Genomic DNA, 13,069 nt, shown 5'->3' with positions numbered 1-13,069 from the left:
ATTGATTTATTGAGCACATAATTGCAAATAAGCACGCATCCACGTTTTATCAATAAAACCGCCATATTATACCTGCGAGATTAAATCTGGAGGATATTTTTCGTGCAGACATCAAATAAGCATGACACGTCTTGTTTGCTTTACTCTTGCAGCCCACGCGCGCGCGCACGCCCACACACACACACACACACACACACACACACCCCTGCGCACGGGAGTATTTTTGAATTAGCATCCAAAGTGAACAGGTAATAAGCATAGAGGTGCTTGAAGATGTGTGGATTCTCTTGGTTTATAATTGGCACTTGCATGGGGTGGCTTGGCGTGACATGGCACTGGATGGGGTGTGATGTGTGCTTGTGGAGCTGGTTTGTCACTGATGTTGCAATAGTGTGTGTGTGTGTGTGAAAGAGAGACAGAGAGATAGAGAGGCATGGGGGTTAGGGGGTGTCTCCTTAACCCACCCTCAGTAGGAATCTACATTTCCAGACAAAAAGGCCTTCAGGATATTATAGCCTATCAAATTTGCCTGGAGTAAAACCTCAGACTGGTTCGTTGACATCTGCTGTTGGATCTCTCTCTCTCTCTGTCTCTCTGTCTCTCTCCACCAGCACTCTGCACTCCTCTCAAGGTCAGCTCCTGTTGGCAAATGATGGGAAATGGGGTGGTGTTATGTAATGGCCTACTGCCCCAGCTCAAGGGCTGCTCTGCTGGCTGTAAAGCCTCCCCTCTTTTACGCTGCAGATATGTCATCGTCAGTTTTGCACCTGTCGCCTTATTCGTCCCATCTGCTTTCCCTCCAAAAAGGGTTCAAAAGGACCTGAACCCTCCAGTGACTCAGGTTTAGAGTCAGTGCAGGGTCTGATCGGCAACTGCAAAGTGCTGCAAAGTGAACCGGTGCGCTTTGTCACACCAGCTTCCCGCCCCCCCATCCCTGTCCTTTCTGGGTCTGGCCCCATACTCAGGTCTCGTCCTGAAGCGGGCGCACTGGCATTTGCTGATGATGCACCAGCTGGTTCTATGTTTGTTTCCTTCGTCTCTTTCCTGTGGCATTTGTGAGTAAGTGGCGCAGAACATCACAAACGTGTAGATCGAGACAACAGACGCCCAGGCCGGGGTGTGTTCACTGTTATTCAACAGGAGCGTCATGCCTCTGCATTTCTCTCGGATCGCACCCATTCCCACCTTCACTGCCTCTCTCCCCCCCACCTCCCGATCACTTTTGCATCACTCTTTATTCCACTGTGCGTACCCACTAGTGAGAATGCATCAGAAAACGCTCGGCGGAATGGGAAGAGGGAGTTTAGTCATCGTCGCATTTGCATGCAGCGCGTAGGGAGTTCAGTCATATAACATTTACAGGCTGTTTTCATCCCAGTGCTGGTTGATTGCATCACAAGGGTGGCGGTGGACGGTAACAAGACAGATGGGCGACTGACAGGGGTCGTAGGAAGCTTGGAAGAATAGCAATCAGCCGAGGTGCCAAATGAGAATGACAAGCAGCCCTATATGGAGGATGAGCGTCATCCGTTTGATGGGTGTGGACGAAGATGATGTTTTAAAGTTGCCCTAGCTGTCCTGAATAAAATGTTTCACAGTGTTCCCGAAAAATTATTTAAATCCCTTGAACCTTTTTTTACATTTTGTCACATTACAGCCACTAACCTCAATGAAGGCAAAGTAACACATCATTATCACCACTGGTTCTCAATTGGATTTAGATATGGACTTGGACGGGGCCATTCAGACACATGAATATACATTAATCTAAATCATTGCATTCTTGCTCTTGCTCTATGTCTTGCTTTGGGTCATTTTCCTTGCATGTCTTTTGCAGCCCCTAACAGGTCTTCTTCCAGGATTGCTCTAAATTTGGCTCCATCCAGCTTCCCTTTAACTCTGCGTGTTTCGTTGTAACCTGAAAAAAAGGTGAAAAACTTGGTGCAAATCTCCTTGCAAAGAACTCAAAAAATACATACCTACGACTAATTCAAATCAAATTTCCTGAGACATCTAAAGAGTGAAAAATAAGTACCTCAGCAGCACAGGAAATGTGATGCTGGGTCCATCAGCTGCACACTGATGCAGCACAGATGCGAAACCGTCTCTGCTGCTTGTTTGTTGAGCGAGTGACGAGAGATGGCGTGTTGAGTATTGCTCACATTACGATGCAGCGTGAGCGCTTTGTGAGGACATTGCGAACGTGATGCCACATGGCACCACATCAGACATCAGAAGTCTGTATCTCCGACTAAAAACGCAACAGTTCTGCAAGAGGTTCACCTTATCTCTTTATCCATTCTTGTGAGCCCTTAAAAGAAGATGTAAATTTTCCTACTGATAGGTGATTTGGGGAAAGGCCTCCGTGTACGAGTACAAAGACACGCACAGTGTCTACGTCATTTGTTCACATCTCTCTTAGGAGGTGTGCACACGTCCCGCTGCTGCTGCTTTCTTCATCCTGGACCTATTTTGAAACAAAGTGGTGTCTTGCACCTTCCTGTCAGAGGGCCTTGCATTTGCACATTCCCTGAAGGACTGACATTTGGTTATGAGATCGCAAACTGACAAAGCAAAGGCAAAGGGTAGAGTTCAATCCACACTCATCTTTGTGCAGTTCCAATGGTCTGGAGATATGGATGTAGACAAATCTATTGTCACCAAACCTAAATTTGAGTTCATCCATTGTATTCTGATTATCAAAGATTAGGTCCAGGAGGAAAACCCACATTTCCCTCCGTCTAGTGACATCCACCAGCTCATTCTAGGAGATCCCAAAGCGTTCCCAAACCAGATGGGATACATAGTCCCTGTTTCTGGGTTTTCATCGGGGTCTCTTCCTAGCGGGACATACCCTTAATCTCCAAAGGTAGATTCCCAAAAGGCATCCTTGTCGAATGCCTGAACTACCTTAACTGATTTCTTTCAACAGCCATCATCGTTTTTGATGTATTGCATTAGAAAAGGTTAATGAAAATGACAAACTTAGCCATAACTTCCTCAATATTGCAAAAAAGGTTTTTTGCTTGTTTGAGGTGGTTTTTGGCTTTTCTTAATGTGCTAGAGGGACATGGAATCACATTTCCCAAATAAGTTCTGTTGTGGTGAGCATTTAAATCACATGACTCATTAGCTATTTCCATTGTTGGTGTGCATTAGATTTGCATTTCTTTCCATACATCTTCTACAGCATATAACATCGTCAGTACTTGTTGGCATGACAGAACAATTACAATTTGCCCGATAGCAGCACATTCTTGAAAACCTTTCTCTGTTTTTCTAAGACGTGTGGTCCATAGTAGGTTACAACCTCTATTTCCTGTTTATTACCGCCATGTGTAACTTCAACAGCTGATGAAAGTACGCTTTGCGTAGCCTGGTTGATTCGCTTCAAACCGGTAAATGGAAACATGGCTAATTTGCCTTTTCTTGCAACATTTTAAAAGTTCACTCAAAATATCCATGGCAATTGGACGGTAACAGCTAATACTGAGACTCCACCCTATCTCTAAGGCGGAGTCAAGCCAATTTATGACGGAAGCTCATTTTTGACTGGTTGTACCCAGGATCTCATTCTTTCTGCCATGATTCGTATCTCGTGATCACAGATGAGGGTCATAAAGTAGACGGACCGGTAAATTCCAAGTTAACAGGCAAAATACTTTGTGCAACCCCCTTTTGCTAACAGCATAGCATCCTCTAGGAAGAATCTCTCTAGATTAGTTATTACCAATGTTGTGGTTGGACTCGCACTGGGGTAGTTGTGATGTCTTAAGACCCTGTTTGCTATTTAAAGAATCATGTTGTGCCATGTATTCTTCAGAAGAACCTTCAGAAGAGAAACAGGGACACGTCATGACGGGTCCTCCACCATATTTAACAATGGGCATGAATAACTTTTCCACATATTCTACATGTATTTCACGTTAAATCTAGCTGGAGTGTTGTTGCGGAATAAAACGCTTACTAGTCTCATCTGATACATGGTTCCCATTAAAAACCCAAAAGAGTTTGAGAAATGTTTATATTTGTGAAGGTAGGACAGATAGAGGTTATTCTGGCCTGTGGAGGGCATGTTATTGATATTATGGAGACCTGGATACACTCTTTTCCTCCTTCAATAGTTGCAAAAGGAAAGAGGTTGCTGTGGGTGGGAGGTAAAACATGGATTTCTAGCTGAATATTTCAAGATATGGGGCAGTGTGTGGAGTAGCGGTAGAGGTTATTGTTCTCCATGGTATGATTCCAGACCGTACGACAATTTCTTCACGCATTTCCTTTGTAAGAAAAAAAGAGAACCAGTAGCAGTTCCATTAAAAACAAGTATTTCCTCATCCCATGAGGCTTCCATACATTTTGTTTTAACCTGGTAAACCTCGGTAGAAAGGTGTGTCTTTTATGCCATCATGAAGATGTTTAAGATACAATAAAAAATCTGTAAAAGTGGTCACTGAAAGAATGAATTTGCCTCTTCTACAATCCCCAAGCTCCAATTTAGGTGATTTTCACAGAGAAACCACAGCTAATGGATCGCAGGGTCAGTTATGAATGAGAAAATTGTACAACTTCCTCTGCTTTTTTATTAGCAACTGAATGCACTTAGGATGCTCAGGGGGGTTGCATTAACACAAAGCTTCTTTGGCACCACTAAAAAACTGCACTTTTTAGAGGTGCAGTTTTTTTTCTTTCTTTGAAGGCGTGCACTTTTGTGTGTTTTTCTTATGTAATCTGTGCTTTAAGATGCATTGCATTCCCACGTAAAGGTCTTCTTCAAAAGGGTCACGTCTTGCCAAAGGACATAGCAGCATGCAGAGCAGGCTCAGATACCTCCATGCGGACCAGGGGCCTCATGCATAAAGCGTGCGTGTGCACAAAAAATGTGCAGTCCATATTTTACGCACAAGTCGGCATGTATAAAAATTTACTTTGCGTCAAAGTTTACGAAAAAATACACACTTTTTTGCTGGTGTGAAAATGTGCGCCAGCCACGTAAACTTTTTCTGTGGACAATATCAAACTACAAAGCGTCAAAATTCACCTAAATATGCTGAAATCTGACGACATTCAGTTATTTAGACCAGGAAGTTTCAAACCTGAAGTTTTTTTCATGGTTTTAATATTTTATTGTTTAAATGCAAACGATGAAACTGAACCTCATTTATCCTCAGACAATAACATAACACACACACAAAATAATTTAAAAAAAAATTTAAAAACACCTTCGTGGCTTGTGGTTTGTGGCTTGTGGCTCTGATGGAGAATATTGCCAATGGAAGGATTCAGAGGGAGCGATTGATCAGAGGTCATATTGATCTGCTGGGAAATGTTGGTGATGGTTTATTAGCGTTTAGATTGCCTGCACTGATCATCCTGGAGCTCTGAGCAGAACTTAAAGAAGGAGCCGTGCGGTACCGGTACCGGTGCAGTCATCCTTCAGTCGAGCCGTCTGCTTTGTGAAAGTGGCTTTATGGACAGAAATCATCTCTATTCTGTAAATGTACAACTTCTGCACATGATTCTACTATTTATAATAAACGTCCACATTCCCACTCAAAGGACTTTCAGACATGCTGTCTGTCTTTAAATCCCTGCTGAACACGCTACTGTTCTAAAAGGCATTTGGACGATCTCTTTCTTTATTGTTTTTTACTTAGATTTTTTTTTCTTTAAAATGTGTTGTTTTTGTTTTTGTGAGGTGACCGTGTGCCCTGAAAGCACATTTTACATAAAATATTGATTTTTTGTTATTATAAATACTTATACTGCTACAAACAAGGACGTTGCCATGGTTATTGCGTCACGTGGTGGCAGACTTCCGGGTATTTCTACTATTTTACATATGTATTTATGGGAGGCGACAGGGCGGACCAGCAACTGCGCTCTATTTCCCGCAAATTAGGATTTATAGAGGAAAGGTGCGCGGCCACGTGCATGCGCACGTCTTTATGCATCCGATTTGTGTTGTTGGCCGCACTTTTCTAAATTTTTCCGTACGCCAAGTTTTACTGCGCACTCTTTCATGCATGAGGCTCCAGATGAGCCGAAGTTGAAAAATCGGCTTAACCCAGCCAGTTTGGTATTCCAAAGAAATCACATTAGTTATGCTTGTTTCACTGTGTACGATCAAAAAGATTAAAAAAAAAAAAATCTTTACCCCTAACAATTCAGTTATATTTATCGATTTTTGTCCAAGTAAAGTATCAATCTCTCATTTGCGAGTATTGATACGTTAAATCCTACTCAAATCCCTTGTGTTTCAACTTGCACATGTACATTAAAAATGACTTGTAATGAAACCACCAGCTACAATTAATTAAATAATGAAATAGATAAATTCCATTATTAGTGAATAAGACAAAAAAGGTTCCTTTTCTGCATAACCAAATACACAAAGATAGACAATTAACATTTAAACAAAGCAAATGTATAGCAAAAACAACATTTATTACACCAGTATTATACCATCAGGTCAATTAATTTAATCCAAGTCTATGGAACAGTCACAGCGTGTCACCAAAATCACTCTGTCCCTCTAAAATCTTTCAGGAAATCTTAAAAGCGTACCGTTTGCTGAATATCGTGATATATACCGTATCGTGAGCAGAATATCGGGTATCGTATTGTGAGGTTAGTGTGCCGCTATGGCCCTAATATATACAGTACAGACCAAAAGTTTGGACACACCTTTTAATTCAATGAGTTTCCTTTATTTTCATGACTATTGGCATCAAAACTATGAATAACACATGTGGAAATATGCACTAAACAAAAAAGTGTAAAACAACTGAAAATACCCCTTATATTCTAGTTTCTTCAAAGTAGCAACCTTTTGCTGTGATTACTGCTTTGCACACACTCTGCATTTTCTTGATGAGCTTCAAGAGGTCGTCACCTGAAATGGTTTTCACTTCATAGGTCAACCTGCCCTGTCAGGTTAATAAGTGGGATTTCTTGCCTTATAAATAGTCATGAAAATAAAGAAAACCCATTTTAATTAGAAGGTGTGTCCAAACGTTTGGTCTGTACTGTATATATAATTTTCAAATCAAAACACAGTACAGAACTGGTACTCTTGTCTATTACTAGTGGATTGTTCTCCATTTAAACTCCAGATTTATATGAATTTTATGGCCGTACAAAACACAAACCTGTAAAGGCTCTTGACATAACTTGTCACCAAAAAGCTACTGACTTTATTTCTCCAGCGGAGTTAAATTTTACGCCTCTATTTGCTGTGCTTGTGAACAGGGGGGCTGTTTCTCATGGTGCCTGGATGTTGTCATGAGAAACTGACAGGCAGGATGTAAAAGTCAGCCGAAAAGCGTTTCCAAAGCGGAGAAGCGGAGTCAACGCTTGATCAATAAAGGATCCCGGACACCTTGAAAGCGCCTGAGCGAAATGATTCATATCTCACAGTAACAGGTCTGCTGTTTGGCAGCCAACTTCTGAGTGGGCTGTTGTAGCGTCTCTGAAAGGTAAAGTCTTATTTAGGAAAAAAAAACGCAATTGTCCACAACGTATGAAACGATTTGTTATTCAGTGTACAGCACAATATAATGCCGCTATTGATTTAACCATTGGCTTACTGATGGGAAGGTGGTTCGCAACGATAAGCGTTAAAATCCATCCATCCATCCATTTTCTGTTCACCCTTGTCCCTAATGGGGTCGGGAGGGTTGCTGGTGCCTATCTCCAGCTACGTTCCAGGCGGGAGGCGGGGTACACCCTGGACAGGTCGCCAGTCTGTCGCAGGGCAACACAGAGACATACAGGACAAACAACCATTCACACACAAACACACACCTAGGGAGAATTTAGATAGACCAATTAACCTAACAGTCATGTTTTTGGACTGTGGGAGGAAGCCGGAGTACCCGGAGAGAACCCACGCATGCACAGGGAGAACATGCAAACTCCATGCAGAAAGACCCCGGCCGGGAATCGAACCCAGGACCTTCTTGCTGCAAGGCAACAGTGCTACCAACTGCGCCACTGTGCAGCCCAAGCGTTAAAATGAGCTTGATAATTTTCTTTCTGATGATTAACATTTTTTGAAGGGCAGTTTTGTTTACAGACACTTAGGCCTGTCGCGATAAACGATAAATCGATTAATCGTACAATAAATTAAAACTATCGACGTCATCGGCATTATCGTCTCTTCCGGCCTTTTCCTCTTTCTGTTAATGACACTGAATGAAAAAAGGCTCAACTCCGGTGCTCTCCACTGACCCTCCCTTCGTCATTTCCTTAGTGTAAAGCCCAGCACAAGACACGATCTTAGAGCTGTCAGCCGATTGTCGGCCCATTTTCAAAACCTGACAGACCACACATTAGCCGACAGAAATCCTAGGTATAACGGTTTGATCGGGTTCGATCCTGCCGTGTTGTGTCCAACAATGGGCACAAAATAATGGCTACAAGTCCAGTGAACTAATTTTAAAACCCGGCATTAATCAATGCTTTACTACAATCTACCTGCAATGCATGTTGCTAGTGTCAGCGTAAAGTCCTGACTGAATGAAAATCATTAGAACCTATTTACGTCATGTTAATGAAGAACAGCTGAAAAGTTACCGGTTTCGCTCCAACTCCTCCTCTTGTCATTTCTATATTCTTTGCATGTTGAATAAACATTAATGTTGTTTCCACGTATCACGTCAGCTGTTTGGGATTCCCCTCCGTAATTTCCCCTCAGAAAACACAGAGGAGAATCCGCGCTTTCTGATTGGCTACCTGTCACATTCAACAGGCTGCGTTAAGATCCCAGTCAGAGAAAATCCCTGACTTAGATCGGAGCGGCAACGATGATCTACCGTAACAAACCACACAATCTTAGAAAGACCAACGTTCTAAGATTGTTGTAAGGGGAAAAATAGGAGCAAAAAATCATGTAGTGTGAACTATTGCATCAGGTAGTCGATGTGCCCATCTTCTCTATTTAAATCTAATTATTACTGAAGGGCAACATAATATACAGACTTCATAATCTGCCCTCTTTTGGTTGAATGCAGTATTTATTTACACTTTGGCTTTATGTTTAGTTTTTTTCCAGTACATTTTTTATTAATGAGACTGAGAATCCATTTTATTTTTGTTTTTGGTTGTTTTGTTTATTTTGTTTACGAGTTCCAGTGTTTAGTGTTCTTTTGAAAATAAAGTGTATCTAACTTTGGCAAGAAATCGCATGCATCATTACATCATTTTCAGTGTAAAAAGGTCTTCAAACTATATTATCGTTTATCGCAATAATTTTTGAGACAATTAATCGTTCAGCAAAATTTGCTATCGTGACAAGCCTACTTATTATTAACACTGGATTCATATTGCATGCTTTTGTATAGTTTTGAGATCATGCCTTTTGTTGATTCACCTTTTGCTATTGATAATAAAATTTCTTCAGTCTTGGTCAAATCTGTTGAGATTTTTTGCCATTCACTATGATCCTGGAGATAATGTCTAAGTTGCAAGTATCTGTAAAAATCAGTTTTTTGTGGATTAAATTCCCTTTGGATTTGTTCAAAAGATTTCATTATTGATCCATTAAAAAGCTGTGCTATAAATACCAGTCCCCCTTTTGTCCATCTCTCAAACCCTGTATCCATAGTAGCTGGGGTAAAATCTGGAATCTTCGCTATTTTTACAATTTTTGATATAGAGTCAGGGAAATTAAATTTCTTTTTTATTCTTGACCAAATGTTAATCCCCCCAAGGGTCAGTGGTAGGATCTCCCATCTTTCTAGGTCTTTTATAATTTCCTTCTTCAGTTTCTCATAATTTGCTTTGAATAATTGTGAAGTTCGAGGTGTGATAATTATGCCCAAATATCTAAATCCTTTATCGGTCCATTTGAACTTTACTTTATCTTTTAGCTGTGCTGGGCATTCCCCTGATATCATCATTGCTACTGATTTACTTTCGTTACTCGCATACCCAGAGATATTCCCATATTCTTTAAGGCTTTCTAGTAGAGCTGGTACTGACCGGAGTGGTTCTGTTAGGAGTACTAATAGATCGTCGGCAAACAGTGATATTTTATGTTCCACCCCTCCCTCGTCTCTTATTCCCTGGATTTGTTTATTCTGTCTTATTGCTTCTGCCATCGGTTCAATATTAACCGCAAATAGTAGAGGGCTTAGACAGTCCCCCTGTCTAACTCCTCTCTTGAGATCAAAAAATTCTGAACAGTACCCATTAATTCGAATTCGGGATTTTGGATTTTTATAGATTACTTTCACCCATTCAACAAATTGCTGTGAAAATCCAAATCTCAATAATGTCTGGTATAGAAAACTCCATTTTACCCTGTCAAAAGCCTTTTGGGCATCTAAACTAATTAAAAGGGAGGATAATGATTTAAATTTTGTATATGAAATTACATTTAATATTCTTCTAATATTGTTTGCTCCCTGCCTCCCCAGAATAAATCCCGTTTGGTCTGGTTTAATCAATTTAGCTATGTATTTTTGCATTCTTTTTGCCATTATACTTGTTAGTATTTTTAAATCGTTGCATAATAAGTTCACGGGTCTGTAGCCTTCACACATAGTTGGGTCTTTACCTTCTTTATAGATTACCGATATAATGGCTTCAGACCGTGATTTAGGGGTCCCCCTCTGTTAGTGCATAGTTGAATACCTTACATATTGCTGGCGTTAGTTCTTGGCTAAATGTTTTGTAGAATTCCCCTGGCAGTCCATCTGTCCCCGGAGATTTGTTGTTTGTGAGGTTTTTAATAATATTCATAATTTCCTGTGAAGTTATAGGTCGGGTCATTTCCAGCGACTCTTCTTCTGACAAAGTTGGGAGATTAATCTTTTTGAAAAAAGAGGATGTTACATCTTCCTGAGTGTTTTTGTCTGTATTATCATATAGTTTTTTATAGTATTCTGCGAATGCTTCAGCTATTTCTTTGGGTTGTGTTTTAGTCTGCATTGTTGAGGGGGGGTTTATTTTGGGGACATGTCTATTTATTTGGGCTTTCCTAACTTGAAATGCCGAAAGGGTGACTCGCCCTATTGCCCGACTTAGAGGTCAGTCCTGACTCGGAGGCCGTTCCCAACTCGGCCCCGAGTCAGAGGCTGGCCCCTACTCAGAGGCCGGACAGGACTCAGAGGCCGGTCCCGAGCCAGGAGCCGGTCCCGAGTCAGAGGCTGGTCCCAACTCAGAGGCCGGTCCCGACTCAGAGGCCGGTCCCGAGTCAGAGGCCGGTCCCGAGTCAGAGGCCAGACCCGAGTCAGGGGCCGGTCCCGAGTCAGAGGCCGGACCCGAGTCAGGGGCTGGTCCCGAGCCAGGGGCCGGACCGGACTCAGAGGCCGGTCCCGAGCCAGGGGCCAGTCCCGACTCAGAGGCCGGACCCGGGTCAGGGCCCGGACCGGACTCAGAGGCCGGTCCCAAGTCAGAGGCAGGTCCCGATCCAGGGGCCAGTCCCGACTCAGAGGCCGGCCCCGAGTCAGAGGCCGGTCCCGAGCCAGGGGCCGGACCCGAGTCAGGGGCCGGTCCCGAGCCAGGGGCCAGACCGGACTCAGAGGCCGGTCCCGAGCCAGGGGCAGGTCCCGATCCAGGGGCCAGTCCCGACTCAGAGGCTGGCCCCGAGTCAGAGGCCGGTCCCGAGTCAGAGGCCGGACCCGAGTCAGGGGCCGGTCCCGAGCCAGGGGCCGGACCGGACTCAGAGGCCGGTCCTGAGCCAGGGGCCAGTCCTGACTCAGAGGCTGGACAGGACTCAAAGGCCGGTCCCGAGTCAGAAGCCGGACCCGGGTCAGGGCCCGGACCGGACTCAGAGGCCGGTCCCAAGTCAGAGGCAGGTCCCGATCCAGGGGCCGGTCCCGACTAAGAGGCTGGTCCCGAGCCAGGGGCCAGTCCCGACTTAGAGGCCAGCCCCGACTCAGAGACCGGTCCTGAGTCAGATGCCGGTCCCGAGTCAGAGGCCGGTCCCGAGTCAGAAGCCGGTCCCGAGCCAGGGGCTGGTCCCGACTCAGAGGCCGGACCGGAGTAAGAGGCAGGTCCCGAGCCGGGAGCAGGTCCCGACTCAGAGGCCGGCCCCAACTCAGAGGCAGGTCCTGAGTCAGATGCCGGTCCCGACTCAGAGGCCGGTCCCGAGCCAGGGGCCGGTCCCGACTCAGAGGCCGGCCCCGACTCAGAGGCCGGTCCCGAGTCAGAGGCCGGTCCCGAGTCAGAGGCCGGTCCCGAGCCAGGGGCCAGACCCGAGTCAGAGGCTGGTCCCGAGTCAGAGGCCGGCCCCGACTCAGAGGCCGGTTCCGAGTCAGAGGCAGGGCGAGGCTCAACATTTGGTCCATTGTTAAAAACATCTTGACTCTCTTCCAAATCTTCTCCACAGCAGATTGCCTGTTCAATCCACTTCCACACCTTTCTAATATAATTTGTCTTCAGATGAATTTTTCTCGGACGTGCCAGGGTTCTTCGGAAACATTCAGTGAGTTTGTAAATCACTATCGGGTTTTCACTTTTTATCATCTTAAATAATAATTCTTGAACTACGTCATCGTTGCCGCTGAGCATTTGAAAGATGTCCTGGCCGAGTTTTGTCTCCATCTCCTCAAAAAATACAAAATCTATCTCTTTTACTGCTTCCCAAAGTTTTGGACCAAGCTTCTTGTGGACAGGGTCGGTGTCCTTCATTTTATAAGCGCCATAGCTGGATCTGTAACTTGATATATAAATCAGTCTCCAAAATATTCTTTCCACCATATTTTTCCTTTGAGCTTCAGTTCCCCGTTTAAATCCCAGCTCATTTGCGTCCTTTAAAAACTGTTCTGGATCCATTTCTGCCTGAGTGTAAGACTCACTCAGGCAATTTTCTTCACTATACAAATCCTCATTGGGAAACAATGTCCTCCTGATTTTCATTTTTGTAGTCGTAAACATTTTCTTTTTAGGAACCGGATTCTCCAAGTGGTGTTTGAATTTTCTCACGATAAATGCATGTCCTTCTGGGTAGTCAAGTAGTGCAACCAAATTAAGTCCTGAAGCATAGTGGAACGCGTCCCTCGCAATACTTTGGAAAATTCGTTCGCTCAGTTCCTCTGCTACATCTGAAAGTATGTCCATGTTT

At 43.8% G+C, this 13,069-nt stretch overlaps 1 protein-coding gene across 1 annotated transcript in view; it reads left to right on the top strand.

Annotated features, from left to right (window-relative positions):
- Positions 1-13,069, top strand: part of vsnl1a (visinin-like 1a) — a 40,803-nt gene that overhangs the window by 369 nt on the left and 27,365 nt on the right. The window lies entirely within an intron of this gene.

The sequence above is a fragment of the Xiphophorus couchianus genome, chromosome 15 (genome assembly GCF_001444195.1).
Source record: "Xiphophorus couchianus chromosome 15, X_couchianus-1.0, whole genome shotgun sequence".
Classification (NCBI taxonomy): Eukaryota; Metazoa; Chordata; class Actinopteri; order Cyprinodontiformes; family Poeciliidae; genus Xiphophorus; species Xiphophorus couchianus.
Note: the sequence above shows the minus strand (reverse complement) of the source record. Positions and strands in the feature narration are given on the sequence as shown.